At 43.2% G+C, this 25,503-nt stretch overlaps 1 protein-coding gene across 4 annotated transcripts in view; it reads left to right on the forward strand.

Moving 5' to 3' along the window:
- The window catches only part of Pli (E3 ubiquitin-protein ligase pellino), an 826,064-nt gene that overhangs the window by 236,498 nt on the left and 564,063 nt on the right, over window positions 1-25,503 (forward strand). The window lies entirely within an intron of this gene.

Consider the following 25,503-nt stretch of genomic DNA (forward strand, 5'->3'; position numbering starts at 1 on the left):
ATATCTGAAAAGTGCGGCAACTCTACCGAAATTATCTTACCATCTGCGACAGGAAATAACACACACCACCTCTATGCTCCACGAACCTACTACGATGGCGTAGCAGGGGGAGAGGTGATACTCCCACGTGGCGCGTCCCAGGTGGCGGATAGGGGGGTCCTAACCGGCTTGCCGGCGGACTTGAGGAAAATAAAATACCTCTCGCGGACCAAACACACTACCCCCTGCGGGTGGGGGACACACTTGCAGAATACACCCGCGGTATCCCCTGCCTGTCGTAAGAGGCGACAAAAAGGGGCGACCTTGGCGCGGACTTGGATTGCGGTTTGGTATAATGTGATGGACCTACTGTGGATGGGAGAGGCTGAATACATCCATAGGTAATCCCTGCCTGTCGTAGAAGGCGACTTAAAGGGTCATGTGGCCATGGTCCCCTCTTTATTATTTTTTTTTATTTTTCCGAGGGTCAGATGTACACCATTCAAAATTTTGATGTGCGTGCTGCCCGGAGATGGGCCTCTTACGTGTGCGATTACGCCCAAAAGCCCGCAACTGTCCACCCAGGACCATTGGGTGGTGGGAGCGCCATGTACCTTGGCAGTAGTATCCGCCTGACAACACAGGTCCCCGCACAGCCGAATGCCAGGACATATTATTAATTATTTTTAATTTTTTCTCTATATTTAGTGCTCTGTACACGCTGTGGGGTACATGCTATTGCGGGTGACTGGAGGAAGGGAGTCCTAGTGCTCATTGGCTCAGTTATCCCGTATTAGGCATCGTCCAACATCGGACCCCGGGCAGTACCTGCCATGCCCAGGTGGGTATTGCCTTGGCTGCTTAGTTCGGCTACAGAGACCCCTGATCGGAGTGGGTGGCATTCGGGGAGGAAGTTTTCGGGCATGGCTTCCAAACGAAGTCGGCTCTCTCAAGGTGGTCCCCCACCTAAGTCTTTAACTTTTGCTTCCCAGAGAGGTTCAACTCCCTGGGAACATGCGCAGCGTGAAGGAATGAGATCCAGCTTCCCTAGGTTTCTGGTCGTTACCAGAACCGATGGGCACGATTTTAAGCTGGTGAAGTCGATCCTTTTTAGTAGGCACATCGAAGGCGTCTATGGCGAACTGGAGGAACTTAAGAAAATGCGCAACGGTAGTTTGCTTCTAAAGACTCGTACAGCACTGCAAGCTGATCAGTTGCTTAAGTGCGAGCACTTTGGCGAAATCCCCGTCAAAGTTGAGGAGCATAAGTCCTTGAACCTGGTTCGCGGAGTCATCTTTCACCGCGACCTTATTTTGAACACTGACGACGAGTTGATGGAAGACATGAAGGACCGTGGCGTGACACACGTCCGGCGCATTACGCGCAAGGTCAACGGTGAAGACGTTGCCACTGGTGCCTTCATTGTCTCTTTAAGTTGTCAGTGTTACCAGAGAAAGTCAAGGTAACAACTTATCGTTGCGATGTGAGGCCGTACATCCCGCCTCCTATGCGATGCTATCAATCCCAGCGATTCGGACATATGGTATCTCGCTGTTCGAATCAGGCTGTATGTGGTACATGTGGAAGAGTAGCTCACGGCGCGGAGGAGTGCACAACTCCATACAAGTGCACTAACTGCTCCGGTTTTCATTCTCCTCGGGATCGGAATTGTCCGACATACCTGAGTGAGAAGAAGATCCAGGAGATCAAGACCCTGGATGGTCTTTCCTACCAGGAAGCGCGGCGGAAGTTAAATTCTACGAATACACCTGCCCGTACACTTGACTATAGCTTGATAGCTCAGAGTCTTCCAGGTTCGTCATTTACAACCTCGACACCTGTCCAGACCGCTGCGCCCAAGGCGACTGTTGCTGCTCCCAGCAACGTCGCAAAGAGTCAAAGCTCGAGGGGGGGGGGCACCCCACCTTCGACCAACCAGAAGTCTGTGCAGGCTGGTAGTTCCCAGCCTGCACAGCAAGGGGGGAAGACTAAGTCTCCCCCCTAGGAGGTCGACGAAAGTCGTGCCCCAGCCGGCGGAGGCGGCAACGTCGACCAGGGCTGGGAAACCATCTCCCAGCCCGTCTAAACTCGAAAAGAAGGGGAAGAAGAGCGTGCGTGCTGAGCGCTCTCGGACTTCCCCTGCGAAGGAGAAGTCATGCCCCCCTCCTGAGGGTTATGAGTCTGCGCCGGGAGGTACTCCTGCTCCCAAACCGGCGCGCTCTCCTCGTAGGGGACCTGCTAGCCCCCGAAAAGCGTCGACGTTCTGGGCGGCACCCCTGCCATCTTTTGATGACGGGATGGATGTCGCGCTGTCCTCTACATCTACGGATGTAGATGTAAATAGTGTTTAGGCTTACGAGCATTTTTTCGCTCATAACCTAACACTCCTTTTATAGTCCACACTATGGCACTGTTACAGTGGAATTGTAACGGTTATGACAGGCATCTTGCTGAGTTACGTCAGCTCATTAGTGAGTACGCAGCGAGTATAGTCTGTATTCAGGAGACCAACTTCAGACCTGGTCATCATACGGTCTTGAGAAATTTCAGACTATACTCGACAGAACGGTACTATGCTCACCGGGCGTCCGGTGGTGTTGGCATTTTTGTACGTTCTGATACCTACAGCGAAGAGGTTCCATTAAGAACTACCCTCGAGGCTGTAGCTGTTCGCGTTCCGCTGCCTGTCATAACAGTGTGTAATGTTTATTTTCCACCAGGTCACGCTCTTAACATAACTGATGTCACTGATCTTATAGATCAGCTTCCACGTCCCTTCCTCTTGTTGGGCGATTTTAACGCCCATCACCCCATCTGGGGCTCTGAGACGCCTTGCCCCAGGCGGAGAGAGCTGGAAACATTAGTAACAGAGCTGGATGTATGTATTTTGAACACGGGGGAACCAACTCACTTTAGTGTGCGTTACGGCACATATTCTCGCATAGACGTAAGTCTGTGCAGCCGAACGTTGGTTCCACTGTTTCGGTGGCATATACACGATGATCTCTGTGACAGTGACCATTTTCCCATCATTCTTACTTTGATGAACCAAAAAATCCATCGAGGCTCCCCCTCGATGGATTTTGAAACATGCTGATTGGCCAAAGTACTCATCGTTAGGTGTCTTTAGCGATGATATCAGGCAGACCGTCGGCGAGGAAATAACTTACATCATCCGAGTTATTCTTGCTGCTGCTGAGGAGTCCATTCCGTTCTACTCGGCGACTCCTCGCCGAAAGCTCGTTCCTTGGTGGAACGAAGAAATAGCAGCAGCTATCAAAGAACGCCGTCGCGCTCACAACAAACGTTACCGTAGACAGCCTACTGCGGCCAACTTGGTAACATTCAAGAAACTCCGCGCTAAGGCGCGAGTTCTTATTCGTCAAAGTAAGAAAGCTTCATGGGAGAGATATGTGTTGTCTATGACGTCACATACTCCATCATCCCAAGTGTGGACTAAGCTTCGACGGATTTCGGGTATCCAAGGATCATCTTCTGTACCGGGAATTTCCATTGCAGGCAATATTGTCACTGAATCCCTCCTGATTGCTGACCATCTAGCCAGTCATTTCGCGGATGTATCTGGCTCCGGGAATTACCATCCTGATTTCCTCGCTGTGAAGCGAGAGGCAGAACGTCATCACCTTAGTTTTGCCTCTCAAGCTTCAGACGACTACAACGTGCCCTTTACGGAGTGGGAACTCCGCAGCGCCCTAGGGCTTTGCAAGGACACGTCTCCTGGACCGGACAACATCCACAACCAGATGCTGAAACACCTTAGTGATGATAGTCTACTCTATCTCCTTCGTGTGTTCAACCGTATCTGGATGGAGGGTGATTTTCCGTCTCAGTGGCGAGAGGGCATAGTCATTCCTGTCCTCAAGCCTGACAAAGATCCTAAGTATGCAGGAAGTTACAGGCCGATTTGTCTTACCAACTGCCTGTGTAAGCTATTTGAGAGGATGGTAAATCGCCGACTCGTGTGGTGTCTGGAGAAACAAGGACTCCTGTCCGAATACCAGTGTGGTTTTCGAGCCGCTCGATCCACCACTGACCACTTGGTCCGCCTGGAGAGCTCTATCCAGGATGCGTTTCTCCGTAAACAGCACTTGGTAGGTGTTTTCGTTGACTAAGAGAACGCCTACGACACCACATTGCGATATGGTATCCTTTCAGTCCTGCATCAATGGAGATTCCGAGGTAACTTGCCGGTATTTATTGCGAATTTTTTGTCCCTCCGTCTATTCCGTGTCCGAGTAGGGAGGACATATTCGCAATATCATGTTCAGGAAAATGGAGTCCCACAGGGATCGGTCCTTAGTGTCACTCTGTTCGCGATTGCCATAAACGGTATTGTCGCTGCTGCTGGTCCAGCAGTAATACCGTCGCTATATGTGGACGATTTTGCTCTGCACTATAGGTCGTGCAGTATGGCAGTCGCAGAGCGACAATTACAGCAAGCTATTAGGAGGGTGGAGAAGTGGACCTTAGAACATGGCTTTCGGTTTTCTGCCGCAAAGCCCTCTCTTGTCCACTTTTGTCGTCAACGTACTTTTCACCCCCATCCTGAGCTTTATTTAGGAAATGTCGTTTTTCTAGTTGTTGACACTTACCGATTTCTTGGGCTCCTTTTTGACAGTAAATTATCGTGGGAGCCACACGTGCGGGAGCTAAAAGTGGAATGTACCAAGAGGCTTAACCTCTTGAAGTTTCTTAGCAGCACTAATTGGGGAGCTGACCGCGTGGTGCTCCTGCGATTCTATCGGGCACACATTTTATCCCGGTTAGACTACGGCAGTGCAGCATATGGCTCCGCAAGACCAAGCGTTCTTGCGAAGCTGAACAGTATCCACCACAGCGGGGTTAAGTTGGCGACGGGAGCTTTTCGTACAAGCCCGATCGCTAGCCTGCTCGCTGAGTCTGGTGTGCCGCCTTTACACCTGAGGCGCCAGCAAATCCTACTTACGTATGCTGCAAATTTGCGACAGATGCCACTTCATCCGAGCTATCCCTGCGTGTTCAACAATGGCAACCGTTTGTTGTACTCTGCTTATCCTCGTGCGACGCGGCCGGTTGGGATACGCTTGGATAGCAGTTATGAATTGTTTGACGTACCCTCGATTCCTAGCCTTGTCAGACAACCAAGTGGGGTACCTCCGTGGGTTGTACGACGACCTGAAATCATCCTGGATTTGCACACTGGCCCGAAAGGAAACACGGACCCTTCGATTTATCGGAGGCTCTACCTGTCCGTTGTTGGCCGCTATCCAGGTTCAGTCGACGTTTACACGGATGGTTCAGGGCCAGATACGAAGGTGGGTTGTGCGTTCGTTGTCGGAAATGATCAGTTTCTTTTTGCTCTCCCGGAAACCTGTAGTGTGTACACAGCGGAGCTTTATGCTATCTGTGGAGCTCTGCGGTACGCACTGTACAATGAACGCCGACACTTTCTCGTGTGTACTGACTCCTTGAGCTCGCTCCAGTCTATTGATACCTGTTTCCCTCGGCACCCTCTGGTGCAGCGGATCCAGGACCTGCTGGCCGCGTGTTCGGATGCCGCCACCAGAATTACGTTTGTGTGGCTCCCCAGCCACATGGGCATAGAGGGAAACGAGTTAGCAGATCGGGCTGCCAGGGAGGCAGTTACACTGCCCCCGTTGCGTTTCAAGGTTCCAGCAAGTGATATTCGCTCTCACCTGAGACATCTGGTTATGTCTCATTGGGAGATGGAGTGGCAGGCCATCCCACTTCCCAATAAGCTGAGAGCGATAAAAGGAACAACGAAGGTATGGAGGACTTCCCTTCGGGCTTCGCGGAGGGAAGCCGTGGTATTATGTCGCCTTCGGATCGGCCACGGTATCTTGACGCACTCCCATCTACTGAAAGGAGAACCCCCTCCGGTGTGTACCTGCGGCGACCATCTTACCGTGGTACACATCCTTACGGAGTGTGTGGACCTGGTCGATCTGCGCCGTAGTCTTAACCTTCCGAGTACAATCTCCCTTATCTTGCGAGATGACGAGCAGTCAGCAGACCTCGTCATCCGCTTTATGATAGATAGCGGTCTGTTTTATCGTGTGTGATGATGTCCTTTGTCCTAGTGTTGTTTATGTCAGTTGCGCTTTTATCTCATTGACTTCATTTTAGTTTGTGTTGCGCATTTTAATGTGTTATTTTAACGTCTAACGTAAATTATGTGTTAATATCTGTACTACTGGGCAATGCCTTATTCCTTCGTTTTCCTATATTTTCTCTTATTTTAATAGAACATAAGGCATTGCGTATTAGATCCACTGAATGTTTTAATCTCACCCTCATTTTTCTTCATCACCATTCTTTTTTAACTCTAGTCAGTGGATACTTTTTTAAAATTTTAACTTCATGTCTCATGTCATTCATTTCGTTCCATTAGGGGCCGTTGACCTTGGAGGTTAGGCCCCTTAAAACAACAAGCATCATCATCATCAACCTCTATGCTGACTATCTTCAAACACATCGACACTGCAAGACAAGATATCAACAATGACCTCCGACGACTCAGTATATATACACAACGAAATTCTCTTATACTAAACACCACAAAATCTCAGGCAATCATAATTGGATCACGAAAATTCCTGAGCTGCTCAAGCAATGTCGCAATCCCGCCTATCCTACTGAATGGTAACATTATTCCGTACAGTAAAACGGTTAAAAATTTCGGCGTAATTATGAATGAAACACTTGATTGGTCTGGTCACACGAAAGAAATACGTAAAAAGATTTTTGGAGGCTTCACCCTTTTAAACGGCAGAGGGATATATTTCCATTTGTGCTAAAGGCCAAACGAATACAGACACTCATTCTCCCTGTTCTTGATTATTGTGACGTTGTTTTAGTTGACATGACGAGAGTAGAAACACTTAAACTTCAATGAGTACTGAATTCCTGCCTGCGATTTGTTTACAATATCGGGTATGACGTTTATATCACCCCATACTATCAGGCTGTCTGAAGCCTGATAAACGTCGGCAGCTGCACATTTTAACGATGATGTTTAGGAGTGTTAGCTGAAAGTTAGCCACTGTATATTTCTTCCAAATTCACCTTTTTTATCATCATTTCACAACTTTGATACACGTTCTAGATCCTTTCTTTCTCTGCCACTGCACCGCACAAATAAAATTAATAGATCATTTGTGGTGACCGGCGCCAGATTATGGAATTCCCTGCCAGCTCAGGTCCGAGAAATTAGCTCTTTATCAAGATTTAAGGTCACCTGCCGAGACTACCTGCTGAGGACAGCTGACTGAATGGTTGAGTTATGAATGTGTTCGTGTCTGAGGATTAGTCATTTTTAAGAGTTTTTAATATTAATTAGTTTTAATATTAATTTGGTTATTTATTTACATTTATTTTTAATTCTATTAATTTATGTAGTTTTAACTATTTTACGTATCTCAGTATTTTATTTTAAGATTTTGATTAGTATGTGGTCAAGCGTACGAGAGGGCCCCGAGCCCTAACTTCGCCACCGTAAAAAAGGCATAAATAAATAAATAAATAAATAAATAAATAAATAATATAGAATGTAAGGGGTATGGGTATAGATATTTAGTTAGTTGGTAAAGTAAAATACACGTCACAATATATGCTAGGAAGGGTTTACCTTGTCATGTTAGTTTCCCTAGCGGTTAGGACCGCGCAGCTGTGAGCTTGCATCCGGGATACAGTGGATTTGAACCCTCCTGTCGGCAGCCCTGAAAATGGTTTCCCATGGTATCCCATTTTCACACCAAGCAAATGCCTGGGCTGTACCTTAATTAAGGCCACGGCCGCTTCCTTCCCACTCCTAGGCCCTTCCTATCCCACCGTCACCATAAGGCCTATCTGTGTCGGTGCGACATAAAGCAAAGTGTTAATTAGTTTCCCTCGCAAGCCTGGGATGCAGAATATAGTAGCATAAAGCTACAGTTTTGTGACGCTAATATTCGTATGTATATTTTTTTTATCGTGCCAGAAACCAACGACATGGAGCTGTTGCCATTTCAACACCGTTATGAGGGCCACCGACCCAAGTCGGGATTTGAACCTGCGAACTCGGACTCAGAAGGACAGCGACTCAACCAACTGAGCCACATGAAAAGGAGGCGTTTGTGATTATTGTTACAAAAAGATTCAGTTAGTGTGTTAACAAATGTCTTCTGAGGAGCATTTATTAAGGCGTACGTTTTCCAAGTGTCCTAAATGCACGAGACCGGACGGAAGAACTAGCTGGAAGCTGATGAGCCTTGCAGGGGTGTCGCTTCCTTCTCTGTTCACTTTTCCAAACCAAATTCCATCGCCTACCAGCCGACCGCTGTTCAGCCCGAAGTCGTGCAAATTACGAGGTGTCCTGTGGTCAGTCCGACGAATCTCCTCCGCCGTTATTCTAGGCTTTCTAGACCGGGGCCGCCATCTCACCGTCAGATAGCCCCTCAATTATAGGCATGTGTGCTGAGTGTTCCTCGAACCAACCCTCAGATCCAGGTAAGAAACCCTGACCTGGCTGGGAATCGAACCGGGGTCTCCGGTAAGAGGCAGGTACGCTACCCCTACACCGCGGACCCGGCCGGTTACTTTTAGGTCTCCTTATTTTAGAATTTTACTTAAGGCATCCTGCATTTGATGCCCGGTACTGACAGAGTTAAGAAAGGCATGGGATCGGGAAGACAGAGCCCTGTTTGCGGGTGCAATAGAGTTGGCCATGATTCTCCCGTGATCGAAATATGTATGACCTGGCAGGTAGTCACCTTCACGAGGCGTAGTACCAAAGTGGTTCCTTTTTTTTTTAAGAAGACAATGCAGATTCTACTTCCTCACAAACGAAGAACGATATTATCAGTATTACGAACAGTTTCAATAATGCAGCCGGTTTAGAGTACAGAAGCTATGATTTCGATTGTTGGATATAATTACATGGTACCAATCAAATCCATCAATATCTACAGAAGATCCGTCACCGCACCCGGTAGGACCGGCTTTCTCTTCATATCCACCGGGCGAGTTGGCCGTGCAGTTAAGGGCGCAGAGCGATGTGCTTGCATCCGGGAGATGGTGGGTTCGAACCCCACTGTCGGCAGCCCTAAAGATGGTTTTCCGGGGTTTCCTATTTGCACACCTTAATTAAGGCCACGGCCGCTTCCTTCCCACTCCTTGCCCTTTCCTTTCCCATCATCGCCATAAGACTTACGGTGCGACGTAAAGCAAATTCTGAATAAAAAATTAAACATATTTTCACAACCCATTCCAAGGAAAAGTTGTATCCACGCTACTGGCGTGGATTTGGCCACTGAAATTATTTTGTGGGTACGCCACTGCATCCACTCACCATTTAAGGAGGTAAGCCCAAAGAATGGTTGGATGCTCAGAATACACCACCATAAATGTCCGGCTCCATGGATAAATGGTTAGCATGCTGGCCTTTGGTCACAGGGGCCCCGGGTTCGATTCCAGGCGGGGTCGGGAATTTTAACCGCCATTGGTTAATTTCGCTGGCAGGGGGGCTGGGTGTATGTGTCGTCTTCATCGTCATCCTCACGACGCGCGGGTCGCCTACAGGCGTCAAATCAAAAGATCTGTACCTGGCGAGCCGAGCATGTCCTCGGACACTCCCGGCACTAAAAGCCATACGCCATTTCATTTTTACCACCATAAATGATGCATTTATGGGTCAAAAGTACTGAAAGGTAAGTGACGGAATCTAGTTTTTTAAAGTAGAATCTGAATCAGTAGAACGTGACTTCCCGTTAAAAAAATGTTTCATTCATCGACTGAGATTGAAGCCTCGGCCGTCTTGATGAGAAGATAGAACCACTGGAACTGAGGTAATACGTCCGCTAATTACAAGTTAGTTACCCTCAATTTTGATGGTGCCATTTGAGGTTCCAGTCAGTCCGCGGGCATTTGACAAAATATATAGCCCTACCTATAGAACTTGGGCACGCATCCGCGATCTGTCTTGCTACTGTTCGAATAAAAAACTTTTTCATAACTTACCGAGGATGCGCATTCTTTTGCCCTTAGTGACAAAATGGTCCGTCTTCAAAAAAAGTTACGTATATGGCACAAAATGAGCAACTAACGTGCAGCTCACAATACTGTCACAATCTTCTGAACGCTGCAGCTTAAACACAGCACATCTTTCGACCACGGTACAACCCCGGTTTCCTAGATCCGATCTGCAAAAGCTGACACATGTTGTAAGCTTGCAACTGTTTCTGGCCGTGGACAGCGTTACCTCGGTGGTCACGTTCCGTTCCCCTACTGAGTAATCCCTGGCTAATTGTCCTTTTCCTCATCTTTTGACATTTGTCAACACACGCTTACATTCCCAATACTGAGGCCTCTACAGGGAAATATCCCCGCGCATCACAGTCCTAAGTGTTTTCCTTTCATTGAATCAGAACAAATGTGGAGAATTATGTATGTCCCTATTGAGCCCTGCTAGTAGATTCTTTGTCGCTACGTTCAATCAATCAGTCAATCAATCACTACTGATCTGCATTTAGGGCAGTCGCCCAGGTGGCAGATTCCCTATCTGCCTAGCCTTTTCTTAAATTATTGCAAAGAAATTGGAAATTTATTGAACATCTCCCTTGGTAAGTTATTCCAATCCCTAACGAATATTTGCCCCAATTTGTCCTCTTGAATTCCAGCTTTATCTTCATATTGCGATCTTTCCTACTTTTAAAGACGCCATCCAAACTTATTCGTCTACTGATGTCCTCCCACGCCATCTCTCCACTGACAGCTCGGAACATACCACTTAGTCGAGCAGCTCGTCTTCTTTCTCCCAAGTCTTTCCAGCCCAAACTTTGCAACATTTTTGTAACGCTACTCTTTTGTCGGAAATCGCCCAGAACAAATCGAGCTGCTTTTCTTTGGATTTTTTCCAGTTCCTGAATCAAGTAATCCTGGTAAGGGTCCCATACACTGGAACCATACACAAGTTGAGGTCTCACCAGAGACAAATATGCTCTCTCCTTTACCTCCTTACTACAACCCCTAAATACTATCATAACCATGTGCAGAGATCTGTACCCTTTATTCACAATCATATTTATGTGATTACCCCAATGAAGAACTTTCCTTATATTTATACCTCGGTATTTACAATGATCCCCAAAGGGAATTTTCACCTCATCAACGCAGTAATTAAAACTGAGAGGATTTTTCCTATTTGTGAAACTCACAACCTGACTTTCATCCCCGTTTAGCATCATACCATTGCCTACTGTCCATCTCACAACATTATCGAGGTCATTTTGCAGTTGCTCAGAATCTTGTAACTTATTTATTACTCTGTACAGAATAACATCATCTGCGAAAAGCCTTATCTCTGATTCCACTTCTTTACGCATATCATTGATATATATATATATAAGAAAACATTAAGGTCCAATAATACTGCCTTGAGGAATTCCCCTCTTAATTTTTACAGGGACAGATAAAGCTTCACCTACTCTAATTCTCTGGCTTCTATTTTCTAGAAACAGAGCCACCCATTCAGTCACCCTTTTGTCAAGTCCAATTGCACTCATTTTTGCCAGTAGTCTCCCATGATCTACCCTATCACATGCCTTAGATAAGTCAATCGCAATACAGTCCAATTGACCACCTGAATCCAAGATATCTGCTATATCTTGCTGTAATCCTAGAAGTTGAGCTTCAGTGGAATAACCTTTCCTAAACCCAAACTGCCTTCTGTCAAACCATTTATTAATTTTGCAAACATGTCTTACATAATCAGAAAGAATGCTTTCCCAAAGCTTACATACAATGCATGTCAAATTGACTGGCCTGTAATTTTCAGCTTTATGCCTATCACCCTTTCCTTTATATACAGGGGCTACTATAGCAACCTCCATTCATTTGGTAAAGTTCCTTCATGCAAACAAAAATCAAACAAGTACTTCAGATATGGTACGATATCCCAACCCATTGTCTTTAGTATATCCCCCGAAATCTTATCAATTCCAGCTGCTTTTCTAGTTTTCAACTTTTGTATCTTACTGTAAATGTCATTGGTGTCATAGGTAAATTTTAATACTTCCTTAGTATTAGTCACCTCCTCCATCTGGACATTATCCTTGTAACCAACAATCTTGACATACTGCTGACTGAATATTTCTGCCTTTTGAAGATCCTCACATACACACTCCCCTTGTTCATTAATTATTCCTGGAATGTCCTTCTTGGAACCTGTTTCTGCCTTAAAATACGTATACATACTCTTCCATTTTTCACTAAAATTAGTGTGGCCACCAATTGTGCTTGCCATCATGTTATCCTTTGCAGACTTCTTTGCTAGATTCAATTTCCTAGTACGTTCCTTCAATTTCTCCTTACTTCCACAGCTATTTCTAACTATTTCATTCCAACCTGCACCTACTTCTTAGTTTCTTTACTTCCCTGTTATAATATAGTGGATCTTTACCATTCCTTACCACCTTTAAAGGTACAAACCTATTTTCACATTTCTCAACAATTGCTTTAAACCCATCCCAGAGTCTGTTTACATTTTTATTTACCGTTTTCCACCGATCATAGTTGCTAATTAAAAACTCCTTCATGCCTGTTTTTATCAGCCATATGGTACTCCCTAACAGTCCAAATTTTAATCTCTCCCTTTCTTTCACATTTATTTTTAATTACCACAAAAACAGCTTCGTCATCACTAATACCATTTATGACTTCGGTTTCTCTATAGAGCTCATCTGGTTTTACCAGCACCACATCCAGAATATTCTTCAATCTAGTTGGTTCCATCACTTTCTAAATCAGGTGCCCATCCCATATTAACTTATTTGCCATTTGTTGGTCATGCTTCCTGTCATTCTCATTTCCTTCCCAATAGGGAACATGCATGATCCGGGGTTTTAATTTAAAATATGCTAATCTGATTCAAAATTGCATGCAGAATTCAAAAATGTGATCAGAATGTACAAATAATAACTCCAAACATGATAAAAATCTACGAAAATGTCACGTCACGCAAGTACGCGATCTCATTGGCCTGACGTCATCGTACAGGTTGACTGAATTAGCAGTGCTGTGAGAAGCAGGATACACTTCGCGTATTTCTACTTTACGTTAGTGTCTAGTATGATTAAATTCGAGGTCTATACATTGGATAATAATCTCAGTGGTGTATTTTAGACTTAAAATGAATCCTGCGCAGACAGTGAGGCAGAAAACTTATAAATGGTGTAGAGTTCCGATGTGCAATAGCACATCGCATACCATACCAAACAAATTGTTTATAAACGTTCCAAAGACGCTAAAACTAGGGACAAATGGATTTTGGCGAGCTGGAGAAATGCTGGTGATATATCGGAAAAGTCTACAGTTTATTTTTTTGAAGATTTTAACGTAAGATGAATTTGTTTGAATTTTCAAATCACTTTTCCATGTCAGCTGTTCTAGTGGTAAAACTTTAAACGTTAATGTCTGATGCTTTATTTAAATGCTTCAATTACATCTTGGAATATGAAAGTAATAAACAGTGCATTAAATAATGCTGATTATTAAAGTATTCTCCAAACCTAACCTATGTTTTGGGTGACCCATGTCAAGATAATAAATCAAAGGGGTTATGAACCAATTTGACAGCTCTAATTCTACCAATATATCTTGGCATGGGACAGTTATGTATGTCTTTATTGAAGAGCTTAATTGGTAAAGAAATTTAGGCTATGTCTAAATACTCTATAATGTAACAAAGAATAGGCGTGTACATCATGAAAGGAAACAACGTGAATTTAACAAATGTATAACTCTACACAAAACCAATGCTTGTCTGTTGGGGTCTTATAAGTTAACAATGCTCAATTATAATAATTATCATAATATTAATGAAATAAATAACATAATTGCACACAGGTGAAAATAGTGATGTAGGTGTTTAAAATATTATCCAACTTAGCCTAAGTTTTAGGTTATACAAGCCAAGTCAATAAACCGAAGGGTAAAAATACCGCGCGAGTTGGCCGTGCGGTTAGGAGCACGCAGCTGTGAGCTCGCATCCGGGAGATAGTGCGTTTTGAACCCCACTGCCGGCAGCCCTGAAGATGGTTTTCCGTGGTTTCCCATTTTCACACCAGGCAAATGCTGAGGCTGTACCTAAGGCCACGGCCGCTTTGTTCCAATTCCTAGGCCTTTCCTGTCCCATCGTCGCCATAAGACCTATATGTGACGGTGTGACGTAAAAAAAAAGTAAATGTCACAGCACCCAAAGACATTCCTGTATTGAGCGACTAAAATGTCACCAGGACACTTTTCTTTTCTGATATGCTCAGCTTGTTAAAAGCCAGATGTAATTAATGTTACTGGCTTCACGCCCCGCCAACTACTTCTACGATTTTCGGAGACGCCGATGTGCAGGAATGTAGTCCTGCAGGAGTTATTTTACGTGCCAGTAAATCTACTGACACGAGGCTGACGTATTTGAGCACCTTCAACTACCACCGGACTGAACCAGGATCGAACCTGCCAAGTTGGGGTCAGAAGGCCAGCACCTCAACAGTCTGAACCACTCAGCCCGACTTGTGAAAACTAGATGAAGTCATATTTATCTTTATCATGTTTAACTTTTTCCCTCCACAAAGATATTTAATTCTCTTTCATGGGCCCCGGAAGTGGGTAGGCCAATTGTCCCAACCATAAATATATATTTTTTTGGGAATGATAGATTATAGCCCTATAGTACTATGATCTTTCTTTCTTTCCTTCTTTCTTTCTTTCTTAATCAGTTTATCCTTCAGGGTTGGTTTTCTCTCGGACTCAGCGAGGGATTTCACCTCTACCACTTCAAGGGCAGTGTCCTTGAACGTGAGACTTTGAGTATGGTGATGCAACTGGTGAGGAGGGCCATTACCTCGTCCAGGCGGCCTCACCTGTTATGCTCAACAGGGGCCTTGTTGGAGGATGGGAGGATCGGAAGGGATAGACAAGGAAGAGGGAAGGAAACGGCCGTGGCCTTCGGTGCCTGGAGGAGAAGTAGGAAAATACGAAAAACCACTTCGAGGATGGCTGAGGTGGGATTCGAAACCCTTCTACTCAGTTGACCTCCCGAGGCTGAGTAGACCCCGTTCCAGCCCTCGTACTATTTGTTTTCAACTTTCATGGCAGAGCCGGGAATCGAAACCGGGCCTCCGGGAGTGGCACACATTAACCACTACACCACAGAAGCGGACTAGTACTATAATTCTACCTATATGTTTATGTTAGTGCTGAAATCCGATTTCTTAATTTACTAATGCTGAAAGCCCGAAAATGTAATGTTATTCTATAATAGGGGAATCAGTCTAGAAGGAAATGTTGAAAGTGGTGTGATTTCTATCCAGGTTCGTTGTTATCCTAACACTATGGGTTACAGTACATTGCACGTATATAAAAGACGCCACTTACAAACTTGCTTGTTATCCGCGAATTTCTGCGACCACAAAAGTCACTATTTTTCAAGAATGATGACATTTACACATGATAGATTGTCTGATTGTGCTGTTTTGAACCTTTCTTCTGTCATTTTGAAGTTATTCGCGATCATGAATAATAAACAATCGGCTTTTAGCAACGGCTGATGCACAACGGCTGGTAGAGCTCCATGCGGTACTGGATCGTGACGTCACAGCGCGCCGCTTACGTCAGAGGCCGTTTCACTCGCCTTGCGGAAAGGCACTATTAAATATTTTTTTAATGGTAGAAAACAAGGCAACATACCACAATGTAATACGTTTACGTACTATTTCATTGGTGTACTTTTCAAAAAAAATATTTTTGAAAATGATGCATGTTCCCAATTGACATCTGGTAAATTGAGATCACCCGCTACGATCACGTTCCTTTCCTTATCGTTTCCCACGTAGCTGATTATCTTATCAAATAATTCTGAATCAGCATCAGCGCTACCCTTTCCTGGTCTGTACACTCCAAAGACATCTAGTTGCCTATTATCTTTAGAATTGAGCCTTACCCCTAGAATTTCGTGCTTGTCATCTTTAACTTTTTCGTAGCTTACTAATTCTTCTTTCAGGAGAATGAATACTCCCCCTCCTACTTTTCCTATCCTATCTCTACGATACACCCTCCAGTTCCGTGAGAAAATTTCTGCATCCATTATATCATTTCTCAGCTATGATTCAACTCCTATTACAATATCTGGTAAGTATATATCTATTAAATTACTTAATTCTATTCCTTTCTTTACAATACTTCTACAGTTGAGCACTAACAGTTTTATGTCATCCCTACTTGATTTCCAGTTCCCTGTTCCCTTGACACCGCTGCCTAGCGCACCCTGTTTCCCTGAATGTACCTCCCTATAACCCTTCTAAACAAATTTCCTAACTTATATGTACCACTGCGGTTTAAGTGAAGGCCATCTGAGCGCAGATCCCTATCTCCTACCCACCCATTAGGATCTAAACATTTCACTCCCAGTTTCCCACATACCCACTCCATAGTCTCATTTAAATCCCCGATCACCTTACAGTCAGTATCCCTGCTACACAGTATTCCACTGATAACAATCTCCGCTTCCTTAAACTTCATCCGTGCTGCATTTGCCAGATCCCACACATCCCAAACTATGTTGGTACTTATACCTGCTTGTCTTACGTTGTTAGTACCAACGTGAAACACTACCACCTTCTCCTTTCCCTCCTTCTCTTCTATTTTCTTCAACATCTGCCTTAACCTAATTCCTGGATAACACTCTACCCTGGTAGCCTTTCCTCCACACACTTTCCCGACATGTCTAACGATAGAATCCTCCATGACCAGAGCCTCAACCCTACCCACCTAATTTGATCCCCTCCCCTCCTGGTCAGTCCTATCTTTCTTGACAGCTGCAGAAGCTACATCCTCCTCCCTTTTCTCCATCCCATGACCCTGTTCCACCTGTCTTTTCCTATCCACTACTCCACATATCCCTTTCCTACCTCTTCCCTTTCTCCTACTTCCAAACTTCTCGGCAACAGTTCCCTGATCCTCATCTTCCCTCGGTTGTTCTACCTGCAGTGACTCGTACCGATTTCTCACCGACACCTGTCCTGAATTTTGATCCTGAATGGAGCCCTTGGCCTGCAATCTCCTTCTTCTTAAAACATTAGTCCACCTGTCTTCCACAATTCCCCCATTCCCTTCCAATCCCTCTATTTCACCTACTGTATCCTGTACATTGTTTGGAGACCCACTTTCCTTCCTGTCCTCTGAGAGCATCCTAATTATCTCCCTCAAGCTCTCCAACTCCTCGACTCCTCCCTCATACTCCTTAATGCCTGGCCACACCCACAGTTCCTACACTCGCACTGCTTAGGCTTTTTTAGTAAATAATGAAAAGAAAAGGAAAAATAAGATAACTTATTCTGTCCAAAATAAAAATGAAAGGAAAGAAATATTGTCTAGGTTAGTTCGCAAAGAACACACGAGAGTAAGTTATTGAACATAGGCTACTACTACACTACAATACTACTTAATTGTACTATTCTTATTCCTACAACACGCTAACACGATGAAAATTGCTATTAATTACTGGAAACAGAGAATAATAGTCAAGAATTGCACAATTCTTAACTGCAGTTAAGTCTACCCTAATTACAACAACAGATTTTAACGTTAATTTTTTCATTCCGGCGTAAGTTTTTAAGTTATTCGTACCGTACATAAAACAACGGCTGATCCTCGCTCTAGTTTCAGGAAACGTTTTGGAAAGGCCCGGCCCCCCTGGGCCTCCCTTGGCTACGCCAGTGCGCCAAGCCTACTTTTATTCGGAAAATAGGGATACAGAAGACCAACATTAATTTTGCATGAGAAAATTAACACTTATTTCAGCACACTTGTTCAAAAATTTAATGTAAGACTTTCATATAGGCCTACAGAATGCGAAGAGTACTACAAACACCAGCAAAATCATACTCTCAATAATAATAATAGTAATAATAATAATAATAATAATAATAATACAACAGTGTATGATAGTTCTTTCTGTACGCATTCTCACAACAAAATTAGGCAACATTCATTCTAAGCCTACTTTTAAAAAATCAGGAATTACGGTCCATAAATCCCAGAATTCATTGCAGATGAAAAATTCACACTTTTAACAATGTAGGATTCCTTGTACAAATATTTGAGGAAACTAATACCCAACACGACAGAATAATAAAAAACATAACAATCGTGAACAAATTAGGCCTAATAATTTTATGTACAAGGTAATTTTACAATTTTACAACACTGAATAATTCACTCTAAATCTGAGGTCTACTTTACTGTTAACATTTTTCTCCTCTTAACATTAGAACCCTTCCGTTCATCTTTCAGTTTCTTAACATAATTATTTAGAAACACATTACATGCTGTTCTCACTGTGTTCTTAAGAATTTTCTCATCAGTGTGGTCAACCTGCCTACAGGTAAACTCCTTAAAAAAGAAGTCTTCTTTCCAAACAGCAGCCAAGAATAGTTCAACAACTAATTTCCTCGGGTACTGGCCTTCCATGAAGGAATGTTCATATTTTTCTGATGCAAAGTTTTTAACAACTAAATAAGTGAACATAATTGCAGTAATGATCTCAGGATTTGGACAGTATAAGCCTCCCCTATTAACTCTCCTTGGAAGTTCGTACTGATAATATTTTATCTAGAACTAAGTACGATTTACAAGTTTCACACATCAATTTTCTATGAACTGCTCTAGCACACTATCCTGACAAATATGTGAAAACAGGCAGGTGTTCCAGAGCATAAAAAACTGCTCCTCACCAAAATTCATACAATACTCAAGATTTGGTGATGTTGGTAGAGTGATGTCTCCTTCACAATCATTTTCTAATGAATCCAAATCTACATCTACTTCCCCAAAAGCACTAGATGAAATTTTCAAGGACATCAGAGATTGAATTCTTATCTTCGATTCAATTTCAAATACCTGTCGCAAAGATATCAAATACTGAGATCCTGCCATTGTTCTGTGTACCAAATTCTGCTTCTAGGGCATCCGTTTGAACTTTGCTTGGCAAAAAGTATTTAAAATTCAATTCCTGTGTGCAATAATTATTTAATTCTAACAGTCCATGAGTTATGTCTGACATAGCAAGATATTTCTCTGGAAAATGCACCTACACAATTTGGTAAGTCTTTCCAAAAATCTAGCTAAGACAGAAAATGTTCAAAACATTTGAAATTCTCGTCATCTGTCTTTGAGAGTGGTTTCTGAAACATAACCTTGAAGCGAATGTCTCTGCAAGGTGAGCTTACGTTTACAATTTTCCACCATGTACAAATTTATCTAATGAAATCAGCAGTGGACTGAAAATTGGCAATAGAATCGATGAGAATTTAGCCGTAGTCAACTGTGTGTCTTCAGGAAATGTTTCAGATGAGGTCTACATAAAATGTTTGATCAGGATCTTTCTGTTTTAGCCAATTGTTTCAAATGCATTTCAGGATGCGAACAAAATCCAACACACAAAAAAGGAGTCGAGTTTAATCACAAGGATGCTTATAAGCAATAGATAATTGGGTCCGGTAGCAAAGAATGGCATTGCCCTTCTATTGAGTGAATTGTTATTAGTTACAACACATAGTACTTGGAAACCAATTGACTGCAAACCAGAAACTATCTGTTTCATAAATGTGAATAGTCCTTCACCATTTATATTTACCACGGGAAGAATGTGAACAACATCTTTATAGGCACCGTGCAGATACATCGAAATGCTACTACTAGCGCTACATAGTGGCCCGTTTTGAAACAAGAGGCGAGGTGTAGTGCGAGAGTCTCCGTACAACATGTGTGACATTCGAACAAGTTGCGGGTTTAAAGCGATTCAATTCGGGGATCTAAGTGAATCATCATGCAATAAAGGAAGAAACCTTGTTGTCAGTGGCCACGTGAACGGCGTTGAAGAGTTAATTTCGAATGGTTTCGGATACATCACAGGAAAAGTCATCCGACAAACGTCTGTCAGTTTGCCGCCTTATATCGTGAAACTTGAGGTAGGCAAGTTGTAGTTAGGTAACAATTTATAAAGTTTATTTAGTAAGGATTACTTAATGCATGTTTGCTAAGTTGTACGCATTTTTATTTTGTGTTCAGGTTGACCATAATCGTAATTTCTCTACCAGCGAATGTTCCTGTCCTGCCGGCGCCAGAGGAACTTGCAAACACGTGGCTGCGGTAGTGTATTATATAAATAATTTAAGTGTTGTCTCCAAAACAGACCGTCCGCAACAATGGGGAAAACCGAGCCCGAAAACAATGTCAACAGAAAAATATAGAAAAGGCAAACGCGTAGAAGAACTGTTCGGTAAAAAGACTTTGAGGACATCTCTTCCCCCCTTCGAATTAACTGAGAATATTTTAAAAACACATCCCTTGCAGTCTTCGTACAATGCTTCGAGCAGAAGCAAGTACTGGAATCGAACAATCGTGCAGGGCCGTAGTCATCTCATTGATAGACAGGGTAGTGAATGATGTGGAGAGAGAAGAATGTGAGGAAATTGTGACACAGCTATTACATTTACAAGTCTCTAACGACGTGCGCTTGCCAGGCAAATACACCTTTCGCACTGTGAGTGACGAAATGTTTTTTACCAGTAAAGTGCAGGTTGATACAGATCATATAATTAAAATCTCCCTGGATACTCTATCTCAATCAGGAAGCCCTCGGTGGTTTCAAGAAAGAAAGATAAGAATATCTGCTAGCACGAAAGCACATCGGATCAAAACTAGGCGACATAACTTTGATACTTTAGCTCTCGCATTTGTAACTGAATCTCCAATTGGGGGAGCTGCTTTGAACAATCTTTCTTACGGAAGTGAAATGGAAAGTGAAGCAATAGAATGCTATGGAAGTTCATTTGGTGTTCGTGTTATTCGATGTGGGTTAATAATCCACAAGAAACAACTTTGAATTTGTGGATCTCCAGATGGCATAGTTCTCAGAGGAAATGTAGCTGACAGAGTGTTAGAAGTTAAGTGTCCATCTTCGTGTAAAGATAAACCAATAGTAGATGAGTCAGGAAATGTGCGAGTACGTTATCTTTACTTTGACGAGCAAAATAACATACAGTTAAAGACAAGTCATATGTATTACACACAAATACTGATGTACATAACTGGCTTGGAAAAATGTGATCTATATGTATATAGCAAAGCACAACAGTTGACAATACCTATTTATCAGGACAATAAGTATGTCGAGAAATATCTCACCAAAATGACAAAGTTCTATTTCAATAATTACTTGCCGAACATTAGCGGTATCCCTAATAATAATAATAATAATAATGATAAAAATAATTAAGTATTTATTTGCCAATTCTTGTTTTTTGAACGTTGAACAGATCAAAATGTAAACAGAGAATATATAAAACAAACTGATGGTAGAACAATTCTTAAACTATTCTTTAATTATTGGAGGTTGCAAATTCGTTAACACGCAACACATATGCACGATATCATCCACGTGTGGAAAAAGTTCTGTTGGCAATTTCTGTAATATATTGTATATTTTAATTCTTTGAATACACCTTTCTACGTGAATTCTAACACTCGCAATATTGTAAGTACTCTCAACTTCCTCAACTGTTAATCTCCCGTCATGTAAGAACGGTGGTGTCACGATTACGACTCCGCGGCCAGATAAGTTAGTTCTGATGCCAGGAAATCCTTTATCCATGACCTCATCGCCAGGTTGAAGGAAAGTTAATAAACCACTGTCGGTTGTTATGAATGAGTCGCTAGCTCTTCCACCGTAACATTTAGGATTAAAGGCGATCATACCACTAGGCGTGATTGCAGTTAAAGCTTTTGCAGTGTAGCAACCCTTGTATTGAGAATAGAAATACACTCTCTGATCTACTTGGGGAGGCTGTTCAACCGTAAATTCCGTGCAGTCAATAATGACTCGACAATTACCGTAATTTCTCTTGAATGCTGAAGGCATTGTTTCTTGAACACTTTCCTTACTAGGCCAGAATATGAAATGTTTCGTACGCAGTGTAAGTTGCATAAGCACGGTCGTAAAAATACGTGAAATTGTTGTCCTGTGAACACCGAATAGCACTCTCAAAGCAGAATAGGACAGTCCGGTTTTCATTTTCACTAGGAAAATCAGTAATCTGGTTTCTTTACATAATTTCGAAACGTTACAGTTTGGTAATAACGCAAGCAGCAAGGCAAAGACGTTGAAGTTCACACCTGTTAAATCACGCATTTGTGTATTGTTCCTTATGGAATTGTAGCCTTGGAAACCTGAGCCCTTGATGTCTGCATGATAGTCTTCCGTTCCACACATTTGATCATGTTTCGTAATGTCCCCTCCCAGACCGAAATTAAGTAGAATACATGTTTGTGTATTTACGTCGTTTTCATGTGTTAAACAAGAAAACATGAAGTCTGAACAATGAAAATCAGATGCCTCTGTTCCCACGGATGCATCCTTGGTTATGTTACTTGAGCATACTGTACTCGAAAATTTTCCGTCTGATTCTTCCTTTTTCAATCGCTTGAGTTGTCTATGAAAGCGCTGTAAGCTGGGCCCCGGCGACACATTCCTCTTCTTGTATTCATCCGGAAATATTGTCGGAACATAGGCTGGACTTAGTGGATGTCCAGATCTTCTGTTTCCGATGAAATGTTTTTTTGCTAGGGGCTTTACGTCGCACCGACACAGATAGGTCTTATGGCGACGATGGGATAGGAAAGGCCTAGGAGTTGGAAGGAAGCGGCCGTGGCCTTAATTAAGGTACAGCCCCAGCATTTGCCTGGTGTGAAAATGGGAAACCACGGAAAACCATTTTCAGGGCTGCCGATAGTGGGATTCGAACCTACTATCTCCCGGATGCAAGCTCACAGCCGCGCGCCTCTACACGCACGGCCAACTCGCCCGGTCCGATGAAATGTGCACTACATATTCTTGAGTAAGTCGTAGGTTGCCAAAGTGATCCATCAGTGCTAAAAATTAAAACCAAAATGAAATTAAATCGGATCAATTGAACTTGTTGCAAAAATGTGCAGTACGTATGTTTAGACCTACTTACTTCGTTCGGTTAACTGCTTGTATCCATCGCCTCCTTCGGTCCACTTCTATCGCTCGTTTTGGAAAACAATAAAATTGTACTTCACTTCCTGTATTTGCGTAAGTATTGGAACATCCGACAACACAACAATTGCGTTTACTTGATCTCCCTTTCTCTGCCATTTTCATCGGAGTAACTACACGCTCACTCAGAACAGCTACTGCGAGTCTGGAGTCTGCCTCACTTCTTGTTCTCCGCCCGGCCGCTAGAGCGACACGCACGGTGCCTTAACTTTGCAGCATCAACACTTGAGCACTAGCTGCTGCATTTTTGGAGTTAGAGGCAGTACCTTAAATGTTACCACCTGTGTAACTAAATAAGGTTTCAGGTGAATTTCATCAACCATCGGTGAAATAAAATGATCACATTCACCATGCCATTTTGAGTTAGGCAGTCACAGTTAAGCAGGTACATTTAAAAATTCCCCCACAATATTTTGCGTCTTTATGTAGCTGGTGAAAGGAATTCTGGTCAAGTTAGTGTATCAAAAACAATTTAAATCACAGGTGCGTGTGCTGCCACAGATTTGCTGCCAAAGACAGTCACTTTTCTTGGTTCTTCAATCAGTTCTTAGCCAAAATACAATGAACCTCGTTATGAAAATGTTCAATAAATCATGATTGTCAGATACCAAAATTAGAAACGAAGTACTTTTTATGCCAAACTGGCTTTGCGACCTCAATATATCACTACAGTTAGAAAACAATTCTTCAGTTTCTAATACAAACTGAAACGTAAGCTAATTGGTAAACCAAAAAATGTGCTCTCTTTGAAACAATTAATTCGAGTTAACCTTTCATAAGGTAAGGTAGAAAGTAGAGGGCTCTAAACTACCTAAACTCTTTAAACATTCCTCGGTGTTTGCCGAGGTGCCGGAATTTAGTCCCGCAGGAGTTCTTTTACGTGCCAGTAAATCTGCCGACAGCAGGCTGACGTATTTGAGCACCTTCAAATACCACCGGATTGAGGCAGGATCGAACTTGCCAAGTTGGGGTCAGAAAGCCAGCGACTCAACCGTCTGAGCCACGCAGCCCGGCACCAAGTATGGTACACTATCCTATGATCATTCAGAATATTTACAGGAATTGCTATCACTTTAGTCACAGCTAGTTCACAGTTCATAGTACTAACTTTCCTAAGACTCATGAAATTAAATATTGGTGTGAGTTTAGTCACGTTCTCACACACAAAAAACGTAACACTTTAGAATGATATTCACAGTCGAGTAAAATGTAGTGTTCACTGAATCTAATATTCAAGTTTCAAATGACACGTAATTATCATGGCACAAGATTTAAGTAATTCGCTAATGAATTTAGTCCCGTTCATTAAATTACCACTTACGTATTGTATTGTGGGTTTAAATGTACAAAACACTCGAGTCTATGCTCGAAATAAAAGCACAAGCCCTACTGCACTGTCTTGAAACGTTAAATTACAAGTTTCAATGCTCAGTCTTTAGAAAGTTATTACTTCCGCTTGGAAATACAAGTTCTAATACACAGTCTTTGAAACACAATTAAAATGCACAGTTTCAAGCTTTCACACAGAAAAGAAACTGTTAGAATTCACGATCTGAATCCGAAGTTAAATTTCTCACCACATTTGAAGTCACTTGTAGACACAAGCTATAACAGTAGTCTTGAGCTGCGAATGTTAAAGTCTTTACAATATTCTAACACTAGTCATTGTGTACTTCGAAGAATAATACACTTTCTGTACAGTCACTACGTAGAACTTTCCCTCGACCCACCATCATAGCTGGACTGTGGAACACAACTGGCTGACAAGTCTATTGCTAGTGAAGAGCTTTCATTCCTCGTCTGAAAGGGAGGGGGGGGGGGGACTCTTAGACGGTAACGCCGTCTCTCAGGCCGGGAGATTTGTTACGGTGAAGGAGATACACGGCGAAGGTGAGCGGGTTGGCGGCCGTGGCCTATACTAGGAGCTATCCCGGCATTCGCCTTAGTTCAGGAGAATGGAAAACCACGAAAAACCATTCCCAGGACAGCCGATGGTTGGGGCCACCCGTCCAGCCGTGGCCTCCCTCCTCTGCTCGATTGGCCGGTCGGAGTGCAGAGCTGTCGGACCACGGACCAGCCGTGGCCACTTATGGGCCGAGACCCACTCTGCATCCACCGACAAGAAGTCTTTGGTTGGACTCATTTTTTTACACGGGTTGCCTTGCGCAGTGCAGAATTCTCCAATTACTTCAGCCTGCTCTAATTTCATTATTCTTACACGATTTTTTTTTTTGCTAGTTGCTTTACGTCGTACCGACACAGGTAGGTCTTATGGCGACGATGGGACAGGAAAGGGCTAGGAGTGGGAAGGAAGCGGCCGTGGCCTTAACTAAGGTACAACCCCAGCATTTGCCTGGTGTGAAAATAGGAAACCACGGAAAACCATCTTCAGG

This window comes from Anabrus simplex, chromosome 2 (genome assembly GCF_040414725.1).
Source record: "Anabrus simplex isolate iqAnaSimp1 chromosome 2, ASM4041472v1, whole genome shotgun sequence".
In the NCBI taxonomy this organism is placed as follows: Eukaryota; Metazoa; Arthropoda; class Insecta; order Orthoptera; family Tettigoniidae; genus Anabrus; species Anabrus simplex.